The sequence below is a fragment of the Mus caroli genome, unplaced genomic scaffold, assembly GCF_978045245.1.
Source record: "Mus caroli unplaced genomic scaffold, Mus_caroli_1 scaffold_2, whole genome shotgun sequence".
NCBI lineage: Eukaryota > Metazoa > Chordata > Mammalia > Rodentia > Muridae > Mus > Mus caroli.
The window spans coordinates 114,764,964-114,782,943 of record NW_028227257.1 but is presented as its reverse complement, the minus strand read 5'-3'; the positions used below and the strand labels follow the sequence as shown (position 1 = coordinate 114,782,943).

The 17,980-nt window shown below is 39.1% G+C and overlaps 1 protein-coding gene across 1 annotated transcript in view; it reads left to right on the top strand.

The window, feature by feature from the left end:
* Csrnp3 (cysteine and serine rich nuclear protein 3) overlaps window positions 1-17,980 on the top strand; it is a 184,101-nt gene that overhangs the window by 65,858 nt on the left and 100,263 nt on the right. The gene's annotated exons all lie outside the window — the stretch shown is intronic.

Genomic DNA, 17,980 nt, shown 5'->3' with positions numbered 1-17,980 from the left:
GGTTACGTGACAGACCCAGTATTCTCCTGGCGATTTTAGCTCTATCTCCTGAGCCGCTCTCTCAACAACCTGCCTTCGTGATTCCTGGTAGCCTGTAGATGGCCCTTTCAGCCAGAGTTTTGTTCTCTCTCACTGTCTTCCTGTGCACACGGCTTTCTTTCCGTACCATTACTGCATTTCTGCTGTGACCTCACGCTTAAGCATCCCCACAACCCTCTCCTCCCGCACCCCACACTCCTTACCTTGCTAGCTCCCTCTTACTAATTACCTGATTCATGTAATTCTTTAAACCTACTGAGGTGTGTGCATTGATATTGCTACCTTCTATGTACAGCCCCCCCCCCCCACCTCCCTAAAATAAATTAGGGTCTATAGCCCACCATTATAATAAACATCCTTAAAATCACTCTGAATTCTCTTTGCGCGTGGCTCTTGTGTATAGCGCATGCGCAGCATGACTCCTTTCCAGTGTAGGTCAAACCCCCGTACACTGCCCAGGAAAGGACACAGCTTTGTTAATTCATTTCCATTCAAGTTAGTAACCAAAACTTCAGCCAACCCTATGTAGTAACTACAAATTCTACCTTGTTAACACGATCAGCCCAGTTCCTCCCATTCAAAAGCTTTCCTGGTACTTATTCCCAGCACAGTCCCCTCATATGTTTGTATTTACTCACATATACATAGAGCATATAATCATAGAAAGTAGAAGCAGGATAGAAGAACTCTATTGCGCTCTGCCCCCAGCCTCTATCTTCCACTTCCGGTTCTGAAGGACCTGATTCTCTCCAAGGCTGCATGCAAGGCTCCTTTTCACCTACCCAAAGACTCTGTTCTTCACATTCTCCCCTCTCCTGGGTCATCAGGTTTTCTCTTTGTTATATCATTTCTACCAGCAGATACGTATATTGTTTTTCCTCTAAAAATGAAAAGTCTCAACCCTCCCATCCACACGTCCACGTGTTCCTTCTGCTCGCTGTTCCATTTCCATTTGCTTGGCAAGGCTGCCAGAAAGGAGTTGTTTATATGTCCCTTACAACTTCATCAAGACTGATTGCCAAGGTCATAGTGCCCTCTGTTATTTGAAACTTAATTGGAACTTCTCAATCTGCTGCTTGACCCGTCAGTCAGTCGTTTTTGAGGATGCCGCTTAAACCCTCACACTCAATGGCTGTGCTTTTTTTTTTTTATTTCCCCAAAGCGTTATTTTGCTTCGATGAAACAGCTTTCTACTGGTCTTCCTCCGTTCAGGTCCTCATTTGGTCTCTTCTCAGTTTTCTCTGCTGCTACCTCATTGGAGTGCATAAGCTTCAGTCCTCGGGATATTTCTGCTACAGCATGAGTTTGAAGCCAATCTGCGTTACACAACACTCTATTAAAAAAAGAAAGAAATGAAAGAAAGAAAGAAAGAAAGAAAGAAAGAAAGAAAGAAAGAAAGAAAGAAAGAAAGAGAAAAAAGAAGAGAGGAGAGGAGAGGAGAGGAGAGGAGAGGAGAGGAGAGGAGAGGAGAGGAGAGGAGAGGAGAGGAGAGGAGAGGAGAGGAGAGGAGAGGAGAGGAGAAGAGAGGAGAGGAGAGGGCCATATGACATCATGCTGATTCCTGCAGTCTGGAGACTTTAAATATGGTCCCTTCATGGGAAACTTTTAATCTTTAGTTTAATCCTGGCATGAATACTATGCCATGCATATAATGACTTGAATACAATTCTGTATTTGATGTCTCCAGTTGAATACATCATAGAATACATATGAATACATAAGAATACATCCCAGTGTGCCTTTACCTACTACTGCTCAGAAAAGCATGGCAGCTTTTCTAACACCAAATGCTAATCACTCTGCTTCAACTTTCGCAGATGACAAGACCTTGGCTCTCTCCCTGCTCACCTAATCATCAAGTGATTTTGACTTTCTTTCTTCCGTTATGGAACAAACTACTATCTTACCATAGCGTGACCCAAGCCACCATTACCTTTTCTTTGAATGACTGTAATTGCACCCTAACACCTTTTGCTTTTTTTACTTGCTCTCCCACTGTGTGTCAGGAAGACAGAAGTGGTTGGCTTTAACCTTCCTCAGATCTTTTACTCCTCTTCCCACTGGCTGTTCCCCTCAGCTTAAAGTCCTTCAGGAAACCTCCGCTGGTCCCTTTCCTGTCCACCCAACAGCTCACAGCCACTTAGCCTCTCACTCTCTACTTACCAGCTCTTCTTCAGCAGTCAGTCCATCCTCCTCCTCACTCCCTGAGAACGCCCCTGCCTTCTGCACTTACTATTGATTCTTTCTAAAGTACTCTTCACTGCAGATAGTCTCCTGACCCACTTCTTCACTTCCTTCAGGGCGGTGTTCAGATTTCTCTGTATTGATCCTGCGGTTTCAGATTTGCTGAACGTTTCTTGTATCTTTGTACTCCACCCCTATCCCCGTGCACCACCTCCAACCAGCAGACATAAAATGACAGTCAATAGTTTTAAGACCTCATTATTAACTTAATTCATTCCATCTTCTGTGTCCATTGGAATGCTACCTTTTTGGAAATATGCAAAGAAATGCTCTGCTGAAAGAGTGCCTGATATATATATATATATATATATATATATATATATATATATATATATATAAATTTTTACCACTGGGATTCCCCATGGGCAGCTTCACTTCTATGTACATTGTTCAGCTTCTTCCCTTCCCAAGCCTCCCGCCAAACTTGGTTTATCAAGTTATCTTCACTATTCACACTTGCCAGATAGGGCTCCAGGACTCAGAGCATAAGGGGCTCAACCTACCTAGCTAGCATGCTAATGGTGAAAAAAGAGTAGTTTTCAAGGGGAGAAAAAGGTATTTTCCAATACAACATGGCAGACAACAGAAAGGCTCTTCTCCTCATTTCGTAAATTCAGAGGCAGATGCTAGATGCTAGTCAGAGAGAGGATAATGCCTTTTCAGGTAATTGCAGCAGCACATGTAGTACCATGAAACTATACTCTTAAGTTCTTGATTACTGGGGAATAGGTTTTGCAATAGTAAGACAAAGACAAGAAATCGAGGCAATATGGTAGAGGGCTGTAGGACCTTGCTAATTACTTTTCTTTCTTTCTTCCTTTCATTCTTTCTTTCTCTCTCTCTCTCTTTCCTTCTCTCTCTCTTTCTTTCTTTCTCTCTCTCTCCCCCTCTCCCTTTCTTTCTCTTTTTAAAAAAGATTTATTTATTATTATATCTAAGTACACTGTAGCTGTCTTCAGACACAACAGAAGAGGGCATCAGATCTCATTACTGATGGTTGTGAGTCACCATGTGGTTGCTGGGATTTGAACTTAGGACCTTCGGAAGAACAGTCAGTGCTCTTAACCGTTGAGCCATCTCTTCAGCCCCTAAAATCCCTAAATAACATATCTCTTTGGTTTAGATTAGTTTTAGATTCCCCATCTTCACTCACTGTGAAAAGAGGGACTGGGACTCAAGCAGGGTCATGATCTAGTTAAACAAAGAAGACAAGACCAGGGATGCTATGAGATGTGTCCAAGTGAGAAACATTTGGAGGAAACATGATGATGGACAGTAAGTAAGCAAAACTAGAGCCAGGGCAGGACACCGCTGAGGATGGCCACCAGTATCTTAGGATCAGAAGATAGGGTGAGTTTGCCAGGCTAGGATGGGGTGCCATACACAGGCATCTGATGGGGATGATTTCAGGTCACTGCCTTAGGATCACCCACGCTGGTAAAATGAGTCTGCAAACCTAAAGATCAATAAAGAAGAGTATCCCTGGAAAAAGCGAGTTCAGACTCACCATGGCAACCATAAACCAAAAGCTGGAGAGATAGATGATAACTCAGTGGATGAAGGAAGGAGATGGAAAATAAAGACCAGGTCTTCAGAACTGGTAAAGAGAGATGGTATGCATTCAGGACATGCCAATTCTAAAGGAATTGTGTTGGACTCAAGGTAAAATGCATAGCAGACAGAAAATTACAATTCTCAGAACTGTGGTATATGACGAGCAGAGAAGAGGAGCAATGCTGAGATGAGGGTGTGATGAGAGCTTTGTTTTCTCTTCCAATAAGATGAGAGGCCAAGATGAGGATACACAGATACGGTCCCCTGGCTACTTCCAGTGACAGCTCCATCAGATTGCCTGGTTTGTCTATTCTCACTAATTAGCATCATCTTCCCGGTCAGTACTCAGCGTCATTGTTAAATGTTACTATATGTCTTGGGTGATTGCAGACTAAGAAAGAACAGAAGAGGAAAGGTTGACCATATGGTTATGTGGCAATCCTTTAAAGCAAGGTGCAGCACATCTGGTGAGTGTTAGGAACAGATTTCACTGTGTGCTTTTGTGTGGCCATTGGACAAAATGAAATGGCTTCATCTTCCAAATGATTTTTAAAACAACAAATGAAATTTTGATGAAGTTCAAATTTTATCATGTATACATGAAGGTTCACTAGAAGCTGGCCAGGCATATTTGTACATTTGTTTACACATAGCTACTTTGATATTACCACAGAGCTAGGTAGCCACAACTCCTATCATATGCCTTGTAAACGCCTACTATTCACTACCTGGCTGATGACAGAAAAGACTCAGTGACCCCTGGTTTATAATAAAATTGCTGCAATAGGAGAAGAAGGGAAGTTCTAGGAAACAGGGGAAAAGTGGTATCCAAGGTGTGCGCAGGAAGATTAGCCTTCAATTACAAAGAAAAGACGTTTCGACCAAGGAAGGCAGAAGCCAGAGAAAGGGCTGATAAGATTGTACAAACACAAGCAGGTTTGTAAGTGCTGAAGGAGAAGTGCCCCTCCCCCACCTCCCACTTACATTGAAGTTTGAACTGTCATTGACCATCTCGTCCTAGAGGACAAAACCTGTCCTATTCATCCATGCCTTTCCACAAGGTTCTTTCAGCATGTGGACTTTCTTTCAGCCACTTCCATTAAATATTTAATTGAATCCCAGGTGAAACTCTATTATAAGTGCATTCCTAGAAACTCTGCCCGTAGGGTCTTGCAGTTCATTCTCTTACTTTCTAGATCCACATTTCTTCAAGTTTGATGTTATGTTTAGAGGTAGGAAGAAAATATAAGCTGGCTTCTTGTTTAGTTAATTTTCGGTTCACTAGGTGGGGCCAATATAGTCAGAGAGAGTTAATTCTTATTAAAATTGGCCATTTTGTTTTCAGTATGAATGGATTTAGAAATTCGGGGAAAAGGTAATATGGAAATATAAAGTTAGTGCAGATTCTCTTTAAAAAGTGTGGACGAGATAAAAAAATTGATTCACGGAGAGGAACACAAAACCTGGTGCAGAACAGGAGGCAAGAAAAAATTTATTTCTTTTGGACTGCATAGAATTCATTCTTAAGTAAGAGCTGCATGGCCCCTGGGATTCCATTGCTCACTCACCAAACCTCCAATTGGAGTCTACAATCACATATAAATATATTGCCAGCCCGTGTTACTGAGTTAGCCAAAAGTGCCTAAAGGACTCTGAATAAGCCGCTCGAGGCTTACCTTGTGTCTTGGCATACAGATTTCCAAAGGACTCTGCATAGCTGTTGGGCAATTTCTTCTGCCTCCAGGAAAGATTTATGTCTTAAACTACCCATTTAAAATAGATATTCACAGTAGAAACTGTCTAAGAAAGAAATCCATCATTTCATGATTTAACAAAAGGGGACATTACCACATAAAATGATGGAATTTGTAGGATACAAACACACAATTACCTGAATATGTATATATTCACCCCAACTGCCCAAACAACTACAGTGCTTGTGTTAGGGACGTAAACATTATGTATTCATCTGAAAGTGCCAATGATTTACATATTACTCAATCTCTGGGGAATTTGCAAATTAATTTCACATTCAGTTATTTGATGTCCTTCATTCTTTCCAATAAATCTTTTGAATCTCCGGAGGAGTTGGCCCTGGATGACCTATAATGATATTCATCTTGGCATACCTGTCTCCATCATTAATCTGCTTGTAGACATGGATTGCTGTATGGGATCCTCTAAGGGGACTGATGATAGTGCTTTAGTTCTTTGTGTCTATGTAGCAGTGTCTACACAATTGTGTCTACACAATATTAACTGGGCTCATTTCTGTGCCTTAGCGGGCTGTCTATACACTCTTATACCTCTTCTTCAATACCTCAAGGTCTTGCAGTGGAGAGTGTTAGAGAAGGTAGGGGAGAAAGGTGTGGGAGATAATAGTTATATAGAAATGTATATGCTCTAACTAAACTAAAAGATATGTAACAAAAAGCAAATAGGAAGATGACTTTATATCATCTTCATGTTGTTCCATGCCTCGTGTGATACAACTGTTTGTAATGCTATTGAAAATGGAGAGTTACTTTTAAATACTAATCCAAGGTCAAAGTCTTTAACTAGGTTCTATTACTTTTCTTCAGGATCTCATAAACTCTCTTATTATTTTAACCTGGAAAAACGTTCCTCAACTCAATGGTGCAGTGGTGGATCTTTCTCCTTAAGGTATTCCAAAGTGGAAATAAACATGTAAACAGCATATTACAAAGTTTATTCTTTAGAAGAAAAATTACACACCCTTTCCTCTAAAGCCACATTGCAGAGGTCTGCGGCTGCTTCTGTGATACAGACTTGGGTGGCTATTCATTCCCTCAGCAATCAAGTCTACCACAGCATAATGAACACCATGTACTGCATACCTGTCCATCACCCTTCCTGTGCCTTGTCTTATAATGTTGTTCTGTAGCTCAAGCGAGCTTTATGGCATTCTGTCTTCCTGGAAGCCACTTGGCTCATCCTGAGGGATTATCTCTTCCCACTGCAGATGACATCCACCAAGACTACAGAAAGCACAACTACAACTCCGCAGCATTCGATAACCAGTGGAGCTTTGGTCTTTTGAAGCCTTGAGACTTTTGGCAAGAAAGAAAGAAATACAGAAATCTGTTCTTTAGAAAGCAGGGACAGATATTTATACGACTTTGTTGGGTTTAGTTGATCAGACCTTTTTTTTCCCCCTGTTTATGTACTTGCAGTTGCTTCTTTAATCATGTGTCTTTAATATTGCAAAAATTATATATATATATATATATATATATAGTGTGTGTGTGTGTGTGTATGTGTGCATATATGATATATGTAGTTGTGCCACGTGCTTGCTTTGTGTCTGTAAAGGTCAGAAGAAAAGTGTCAGATCCCTGGAACTGGAGTTGCAGAAGGTTATGAACTGCCATGTGGGTGCTGGGAATTGAATCCTGGCCCTCTGCACTAGCAACAAGTGCTCTTAGCTGCTGAACCAATTCTCTGGCCCCGTTGTTTTCAATCTTTAGACTGTTGATTTCAATAGTATTCATTATGAGGTTTGTCACACTGAAATTCACATTAGAGGGGCACACAGTACTACTATTCTTTTATTTAATTAAAGCTGTCATCCAGTTTCATATAGTATATTTAGGTACAGGAACCATGCCTGTAAATATTGCATATTTCCCTCTCTGAAAGGAAGTGCTATATACTAGTGGGGATTTCTACATGTTAAATTCTGTATTTTAAAAAGCTTTCATTGTTTCTTGCAGTTATTCGCAGTCTGCTCAGATGAAAGAGGTGAGGGCAGATGGGTTGCAATAGGGAAGTGGCCGTGTGGAACCCCTGCCTTACTTCTCCTGGCTCTAAAGCCCATAAACTTATAGGTGATCCTTCTCCCTCGAAAGACTATGTAAGGACAGAAGTAAATGTTTAAACCTCAGGAGGTAATGTGAGTCCATTGAGAGGTGGAGTATTTTTTGTTAGGAAGCACAAACTCTGTAGAACACGGTATAAAAGGGGGTTCATAGAGTGAGGATAGTGGGCATCTCTCTCTTTCAAAAAATCCTCCCTAATAATAACTTTTACTTTTCCAATTCCATAACCGTGTGTGTGTGTGTGTGTGTGTGTGTGTGTGTATGAGTGTGTGTGTGTTTGAGGTATTCTTTAAGAGTCGTTTCAAATTTAACTGCTTATTCATTGAGTCTGACATAGACTGTTCATTTAGATTGCTTTCTCTGCAAATACCCTCAGATCAGATTCCCTCCTACACATTATTTTCTCTGAGTTTAATGCCAATGTTTATAAAAGTATTGCCACAGAGGGATCTGTTGTTCAAGACGTGTTTCTCCAGAGCTAGAAGTTTTTAATATACTCTACAGCACACTCTGTTCTTTGCTTTCAGAAAAAAAGAATCAACAATATGAATAAAAATAGAGTATTCTGTAGTTTCCTTCCTCTTTTACTTTCTGATACAGCTCTTGAGGATTCACTAATATATCAGTGATACTGAATACCACTAACCTCCTTGGAAACTGATTTCACGTGAGTCTGAAATATCACTCTTCTGTATGTAATAGTTACAAAGTTTTCTTTAAAAGTGCATATAAACTTAAAAGATGCTTACATTGACAGAAATAAAGAGTGGCTTACATATTGACAGAAGTGTTATCTAATTCGGGGGGCTCATTGGAAAAGCCTGAAAACCCCAAGATGCATGTACATCTCCACTCAGTACCCAGTGACTCTAAATAGGTTGATATGAAACTGGGCATGCAAAGTCGCAGGGGCAGCTCCTAGGATGGGGAACAGCTTAAGGCACATTCTTTCCTTGTTTGCAAGAAAATAAAGAGGGGAAAGACGTTGACAGAAATATTGGTCATGGTGACTGGTACCTGAAAAGAAGGCTCAAGAAATTTTATCAGTAGGAAAAAAAATTTTTAACAAGGCTGAAAACGTGTTACCAGCTGCAGAGTGTCTGTAGGCAGGGAGAATAACTGCAAGACATCTTGTCGGGACCAATTCTTGTAACCCTGTTGTTGGGGAAGAACAAGTGTTTGCAATATTGTCAGCTTTTCATCTGTTTTATTTAGACAGGCTCAGGAAACACAAACAGGAGGTCAGTGTTAAACAATTCTGTCCTCCGAACAACCTGAAACTTTACCAGCAGTAACCAATATTCTAAAGTCATTTGTCTCGGTGTTTGTGCGTACCTTCTGTTTCTTTCAAAATAGAAGTTCCTGAGAGAACTTATTCCACAGTCATTTGGGCACCTCTCGTGGACAAGTCTCAAGATCTGTTCTAAGTCTGTGAATACAAGTCAGGCAGGTCTCTTGACATAGATACCCCTGCTTCTGGCTATATTTCTAGAAACAGAAATGCATTTGCTTAAGATGCAAAAGGAAAACTCCAACCTATGAAAGAAAGTAAAAACCAGAAATGATGAGAAATCAACTTAGTTGACATCTCATAGTTACTACCATTCTGCCCTCTGACATGGGACTTTTAGAGGCTCCTATTTATAGCCAAAGATTTATTGAGCAAAGCACAATAAAAAATGTCCCTCACGCTGTTGCCTGGGAAACACTTCCCTACTATGCTGCCATGATTGGTTCTTTCTCGGTATCAATTAGTAACTGTAAGAGAACTCACTGGTCCTGGTCGTACGTTCAGGTTCAGGAAGCTATAACATCAGATTGCCCTGGGATTGCAGGAGAAGAGCTGACCAGAGGAACCTCTACCTCCAGGGCACTCTCCAAGCATAACAGTTTTGGCAGGCCGACACTATTTTTTTCCCAATTAGGTGCTTTTACCCAAGGCCGGTTCTTTTCTTTTCTATTCTCCCTCACCACCACCACCCCTCCCCAGCTGTTAAATTTTAACTGGAACTGCATAATGTTCAGCTCTAGATTATCTAAATTCTCAAGCCTGCCCCCCCCTCACATAAAACAGTCAAACACTTCTCTAGATCCCTGGACATTTCTCCCTCCATCCCCTACCCATCCCCCCGACCCCCTCCTGCCAGATAAACTGCTTTATCATCAAGTTGAGGCCCCATGGCCATGAGAAGTGTCACTCACTGAGTCCTTTGTGAGCCATTTCCAGTCAGCCTTTCCATCCCTGGAAACTCAGGGAAAGGGAAGAGTAGCAACATGAAGTGCTTTGTAGTACCTGTGAAGTGAATTTAACAGAAAACACCCTGGTGTTTGGTTACTTGTAGGAAGTGTTACAGAGGCATGAATGTTCATCAGTCAAAAGCAATCAGGTCTTCTGGGAGACTTGGAGTCAGCAATAGCAGGCTTCAAATCTAGCCTAAGGGTGGAGGGTTGGTGTCAGGGATCAATTCCTTTCATTTCTAAAACTGTAAATTTACAGCAATTGAAAACGTTTAGAGGCGCACACTGATTTATAAATGTTTTTCTGATTATGATAATTTTAGTATAACTAACTCCAACACAGTAACCATATGAGTGTTCTTTATTTGTATGGTTATTTAACATTATTTTATATTGCATTAGTAATAATAAAACTAGGAAAGTATAAAAAAAAGTCAAAGTAGAAGTTATCAAAATCATCCATTGTCCATTCCAAGAGATCACTGTTGTTTTAAAAAATGATTTTGATTTGATTTTTGTTTTCATTTAGTTTGTACATATATATTTAAAGCCCAGCAATCCCCTGGTATTAATGGAAGAATGATTCAGGGACTTACCTTTTGACAGGAGTAGGTGGGATGTTGCAGAACCCTGCATAAAACGGTGTGGTACTGGCACAGAACCTGTCTGCGTCCTCCAATACTACCTTTTCTAGATTTCTTATTATACCTAACAGTATAATGTAGTGCAAATAGTATTTAGGGAGAAAGTACAAGAAAAAGAATCTGTCCAAGTTCAGGACAGATTAATTTTTTTCTAAGTGTTTCTGTGTTTGGTAGACTGCTGTACATGTGAACCAATGGAAACAGAGAGTCGATTGTACTGGGACCACAGTGTGCATATTGTTTACTGCTCATACATAATCACTAATTCTTTTATGTCTCTGTCTAGTTTTCTTCTGTGCACATTAGTTGCAATTATACATTCTGTATTTCTGGTAACTTTATCATCAGTTTTCATTCTATAAACATTTTCATTGTCTTTACATTCTCATGGCTATGGTTTTATGCTTATTTGATATTCTACAGCACTGATAATATATTTTAAAAATATTTGCATGCTCCTAATATTTTAGCTATTATAAATGTGATGTCTTCAAAGATCTTTGTATTTAAACTACATGATTCTTCCCCATCAAGTCTTACTGTCTCTTGGTTCCAAGATTTATAGGCTATCATAATTGGAGTGATATTTGTAAGCATAGACTTCCACAGGCCAAAGACATAGTATATAAATATAATGTAATAAATTTGTTAGACTGTGAGTGGCTACAAACAGTAGCAATTATAAAGCCTAATACTATCTTATCCATTTTTATTACGTGTTCTATAGATAACTCACCAAGATCTAAAGAGATAAAGATGGCCAGCAAACAGTAATAATATTCATGGTGGTCAGCTACAGGTACTGAGGTTATAATATTCAAATACAACATGCTCCCCTAGGAAATTTCAATTCTGTTTTCATGTCCTCTCTGTGTGACTTTAGGTTTCCATATAAAAATCTAGAAACCACAAATGAATAAAGACATGTGATAATTATCTTTCTGAGACTTGTTCAGTCCAATTACTATATTATCTCAAATTGCATCCATTTCCTAACAACCAATATAATTTTGGTTTTATGGCAAAAAATATTCATTGTACATATACATGTTCTGATTATTCATCCCCCTTGGACACTTAGTCTGGTTCCATAACTCAGCCTTTGTGAATAGTGAATACTAATGATCATTAATATTTTTGTGATATAGTATGTGGACTTCAGGTAAATATACAGGAGTGGTAGAGGCATAGGATAGAGTAGATCTTTTAAACATACTTTCTAAATTAAATACTACATGGTCTAACATTAAGGAACAGATATATTCCTTATCCATATGATAGCATATCTATAGCTCTGTCACACCCCAGTATCAGAAGGCTGCATAATTTCTTTCCCCCATAAGTAAAACCAAGAGCCAAATATGCTTGGATTGTGGTTTCATGTAATAGCGTTCCATGATAAAAATAGACATGAATAATGAATACTAAGTAGGAACCCGACTGTAGGAACAAGAAAGAAGATGCACGCTCCTTGCCATGTAGCCCGCCACTAGCTTTAGTAGCCATGGAAGTAAGCTCATTAGTACGTTTGCCTAAAGGAGAAACTAATTTACTTTTTTTTTTCTTTTTGTTTTTTGTTTTTTCGAGACAGGGTTTCTCTATGTAGCCCTGGCTGTCCTGGAACTTACTTTGTAGACCAGGCTGGCCTCGAACTCAGAAATCCGCCTGCCTCTGCCTCCCAAGTGCTGGGATTAAAGGCGTGTGCCACCACGCCCGGCAATTCTTCAGTTTTAAAATGCCTTCCTCATCCTGTAACTCACTCTTTGCATCTCTTTCTGTAAGTAGATGAAGAGCCACTTAGCTCATTGCTTACATCATTTATCTCTCTTGAGATGTCAGAGTACAAAACTCAGTTCCAAGCATCAATAGTGAACATACCGAGCCGGGCGTGTTGGCACACGCCTTTAATCCCAGCACTTGGGAGGCAGAGGCAGGCGGATTTCTGAGTTCGAGGCCAGCCTGGTCTACAAAGTGAGTGCCAGGACAGCCAGGGCTACACAGAGAAACCCTGTCTCGAAAAACAAAAAAAAAAAAAAAAAAAAAAAAAAAAAAAAAAAAAAAAATAGTGAACATACCACAGACACTGCCATTGCATCTGTATCTGCCTATATGTTTGTATCAATGACTCCATATCAATACGATACCAAAGCTGTTTGCATGTATACATATAAAAATATTTATTTATTTCATTGGCCAAGTCTTTATGGTTTTGTGTAAATGAAAAAGAAAACAAAAACAAACAAACAACCTCTCTTAGTCTTGACTCTAAAGTGGTTCAGCTCATGGTTAATTTTCGGTCGTACCATATAACTGCACACTTTATTTTGCCCAGTGTTCTATATCTAGTTCAGCACAAGACGAGATTACTATGGCCACGGCTGATGCACACTATGACGATGTCAGTATACCCTTTGTGTTCCTTGGGAGCTTTGCTTCATTGGGTTCTTTCTCTTAACAAATGCTGTTTTCTAATGCCTTTGTCAGGGGAGATGGCGGGGTGGGAGGAAATCTGGACACTTCCTAAACTGGGTCACTTTGCATAAGGATTTCTTTGCAGCCAAGTTTAGATGATTTATGTTAGTATTGTAGCTATGATAGTCGTAGTTATAGAGCGATTCTAGCCATTTAACCTGTGCCCTTTAGTGTCCATTCATGGGTTGCTACATTTAACATCTGCTGCCTTCATTACCTAATGTCCAAATAAAATGAAAAGCTACAAGAATAAAATCCCACGTTCCTTTGCCGAGTTCTGTACATATGTTAAGCCTTACCCTTCATAATCGAAATTACATTTTTTCTTTTTTGTCCAACCAGAACATATTCTTCTCCCCTCCATCAGCCCCTCCCACAATGCCAAAATCAGAAATAGGAAAATAATGCTAATACTTTCCTGTGTGCCCCGTAGTCAAAGTAAGTTGTTTTACAGCTGTGTTCAGCCTTCCAAACATGTTAATATTATTTGACATTAAGTATTTTCACACTATTTCAAAGTTGAAACTCTGAGGGCAGCACAAATCAAAATACATGCAAAATTACTGAGCATGATAAAGCTAGCTTAATTAACGTTCCCTGGTCTGGATGGGACCGGTAGCTGAGCCATTGGACGATTAGCTTTCTAAGACATAAACAAGATTAAAGGCCAGTTTATCACACCAGGCTTTAAGTATACCATCTTTTTGTCCACTAGATTCTTTTCTGCCTTGCCCCAGTCACCACTTTCAGGTCAAGCTCAATGTTGCTACCCATGTTTTCCAATACTTTGTGGGTGGGGCAGTACTTCATCGAACTAGTCAAAGGCAAAACTGTCTCCTTTACCTATGACGTTGACCCTACCTCTCATTCTTTGCTGACCTCACAGCCTCACAGATACACCAGCAATAGTCTCATGCTAGCCGGGCGTTGGTGGCGCATGCCTTTAATCCCAGCACTTGGGAGGCAGAGGCAGGCGGATTTCTGAGTTCGAGGCTAGCCTGGTCTACAGAATGAGTTCCAGGACAGCTAGAGCTTCACAGAAAAACCCTGTCTCGAAACAAAATAAAACAAAACTAAACAAAACAAAACAAACAAAATAGTGTCATGCTGCTCAAGGGGGGGGGGGCGGGGGGCACCAAGCTTGTTTTTTTTCTCTATGTCAGCACTTTTGAACACTTGCCTTATCTCCTATCTCCCCAAGTCAATTCAAATTCCCTCTTCTTCTCGTTTTGTAAACCTTTCTCCTTGTCTTTGTTGATTCTCCAAGACAACATTTATACAATAATCACTTTTCTCCTAGAGTGCCTATGGGTGTCTTCTCCAGCATGGCAGCCTTGGAATAGCCTGTCTCCTTACACAGTGGCTCAGGGGACTTGGAGTTTCAGGTTGAAGCCATGGATTTCTTAGGATCCATCCTTACAACGTTCAGGATGTCATTTTTCAGACTCCTGGAAAAGGCTTCAGTAAAAGCAGCCACAGGGGAGGTGGAAAGGCTAGGCTGTCCTTTTTGTCTAAAGAATCATGAAGAATTTGCAGCCATGATAGGCATACATAATTTTATTAAGAAAGATTTGCCTTCTCTTTTAGGTTATGCTATCCCAAAACAAAATACTCAAGGAGTTATTTTATATTACATCATTTTTTAACAGACAATTTCAACATAAAGACATTATCCTGATTTTACATGAAGTATAGATTTGGGATGATAAGATTTTAAAATTAAAGCAATTCTCCTGTGTCACCACCACTCAATCACGTTCTCGGCTGCAGTTTTCTTATTTTCTTTATTTACTTGTTTGTTTGTTTGTTTAAGGTAAAGAGATTCCAATCTTCAAGCAAGTAGTTAATATTTCACTTTTATATCCCTATAAAATGAGCTTGAGGCATGGTAGCTACCCAATAAATGTTTGTTGAATTGGACTGCCTTGCTCCTGGATTTTTAAGCTGACATGGCAAAATTACTCACTTCCCTAATAGATTGGAAGGAAATGATGGGCAGCCTTATCAAGGGTGACCTCACCAGGGGGTGCTGTGGTAAAGGGCAGATAGACAGACAGCCTTGAAACATAGGTGCTCAGGACAGAGCATCTTCCTGTTCAGTAGATCATCCTTCTAGCAATAGTCTATGTCTGTGTTACTAACAGCAAACATCTTAGATTCCTTTTAATAATCCTCGCCTATTGTGAAGGAAAAAGGATGAAGCCAAGTGATTCTATGATGTCAATTTGCCTTCAGAGGAAAGCTAAGGTAGTCAGAATCAATAGTAAGAGCTGAACTATCTTTGTTTACAACTTTCAATATCCTAAAACTGAAGCATCCCTCTAATCTTGGACACCGTTCACTGTTTTAAGCTGTGATCTGGTCTTCCTCTGTCAGTTACAAATCTGAGGCACTCTTGGCTGATGAAAGTGTTGCAGAAGCAGAAACACCGTTGTTTATTGTGTAATGCAAGACTCGCTGCTCTAGCGTCTCTTGCCATGTTGCAGACAGAGAATTCCAGAATGTTGGTTGTGATGAAGTGTCTATTTTCTCATTTGTTTTAATCACAAGGCACGTTCCTGAGATTTTGAATTATTTCTTAAATGTCTTCCATTTTTTAAAATGTGTTATATAAAGACAATCTTTTTCTCCCAAAGCCCTACTTGCTTTTGTTACAAAATCATTTACTAAAATGATTGTTAAGTAGTTATTATGATTTTATAACCTATGGCTCTTTATTATTAATATTAATGGCTAATGCTTGGTTAAATCTAATTTGTGGAGTTGAAATGTAGAAGAATTTCTATGTATTCCATGACTTGCTAACTAGAAGGTATTTGTTCCCCATTACAGAATTGGAAATTAGGGAATCACTTTTTACAATAACTTACCATGGTCATTTAAGGTAGTAAGAGAACTATTACTATTTTGTGATCCATTCTTCCTGTTTCAAGATCTCTCTGCCTCTGGCATCTACCTTTAGTTTTCTCTTCTCCACATAAATGAAAATTTCAGGTTTTTACATTTAACAGATTGTGTGAAAAGTCTTCCTCATTTTCCTAGACACTTGTTTTAGCTATTTTTATATTGTTTTCACGTATCTTCAGGTCTTATATCAATTTATTTCTTATATCCTTATATTCATAACGAGACAGAAAAATCACACATATATGGATTTTTTTTCCTCCTCTCTCCCATGATCTGACCCACAGAAGCACCAAAAGAACTCTGAAATAACTTAATTTAAAAAAAAAAAATAGGGTCTTTTCCTCTACTTGGCAGCCATTTTATCTCCCTCCTTTGAAGTGATATAATACAAGAAAAAAATGGCTGCCTTTTGTTTACTTCCTTGTGCATTAGCATGCTGACCTCATCAAAGGTATTCACCAAAACACAGGCACCTTTCGGGAGCCAGAGGATGACGATTCCACAGGAACTTTTTCTTTGCATTTTCATTTATGGCCCAAGGTTCTGTGTCTCTATATTGTAGAACAGAAGATGAACATGGATGTTCTGGAGCAAACACTTGAAAATGGTGGCACTGGAAGTATACCCCAGTATTCCTTTCATGCTAAGAAAAACTTACTACACAAGACATGAAATGTCCCAGATCAATACTAACCCTGCAAATAATATGAAAAACCGTGAAAAATCATTTCACTCCAGAACTTATTTTTTTTTTAGTCACACCGACTTACTCTGCATTTTTAAAGTTCAGCTGAGAAAAATGTTTACGTTGTATTGTTTTCCTTTTAGAAAATAAGAGTTTATTGATTGGAGGTTGACATGTGTGCGCATCAATAAGCACATGAATGTGTGTCCCTTCATTCTTTCTAAGTACTGACATGTTTACACGGGCCATTACAATGCACTGTATATCAATCTAATGATGTAGGAAATACATTTTTCTCATCATTTTATGATGCTTTTGGTTTTTCCTTCCATGATCTTTGTGGAATTTTCATGTATTTGCCACCGGATAATTATTGATGTTTTTGAGTCAAAAGCTTTCAAATACCAATTCAAGTCAGGTAGCCTATCAACCAAATAGTCCATAAAATATATGGAATTTTAAATCAAATTCCATCAGCTATGTAGGTTTTGTCTGTCTGTCTGTCTGTCTGTTTGTTTGTTTGAAGATCTGTAATTGATTTTCAAGTTTTGAGACTTTAGTTATGGAAAGCTGGTGTGAATGTATTCAGACATACATAGTATATGTGTATTGAAACAGTATCAAAGCTGCCAAAGGTTCCCATAAATGTAGAGAAATCATCTCTGGAAGGACTTGTTAGCATTAAAATCAGATGAGGTAAACCATATGCCCCACTGAGGTAAGCTGTCTAAAATAAGTTACTGCGGTTTTAAGAATTAGTATGAGCCATCTGTTCTTTAACTTGAGATCTTTATTGTTCATTGTAGTCAGCTGTTCTAGGAATGTGTTGCCTTTTGAGAAGATAAATTAATCACCTACCTCATTTATATACTTCAGTAAAGAGAGTCTAAGCCTCTCGTCCTCCGAACCAAAAAGAACTGGTCTCTATTTGTATTCACAGATTGTATCTTTTAGTGATGGGAATTTTACTGGAAGAAATTTTGAGGGAATCAGCCTCTGGCCTTTTAGTGGGGGTTGGAGGAACCAAGAAAAGAAATAGTTGCAATTGAAAGGTTAAAAATGTATGGTCAATTGGTTCATTAGATTGGATGGTATTTATAAATAGTACTTTCAGAAACACAAGGTAGGAAATGGCTTGAGCAAGTTTTTTGTTGTTGTTGTTTTTGGTTTTCTGTTTTTTTTTTTTTTTATAAACTCTTATTTAAAATAAAATCTAGTTCTCCCCTTTTAAATGGCTGTCGAATCATTTTCAATAATAAAATCTAGTGTGGGGATTTCCTAATCACGCTCCATTAATGTCTTAGGGCAGGTCCCTTATCTGCTGTTTTCTTCCTTCTCGTAGAGTCAGCTGATAAAAA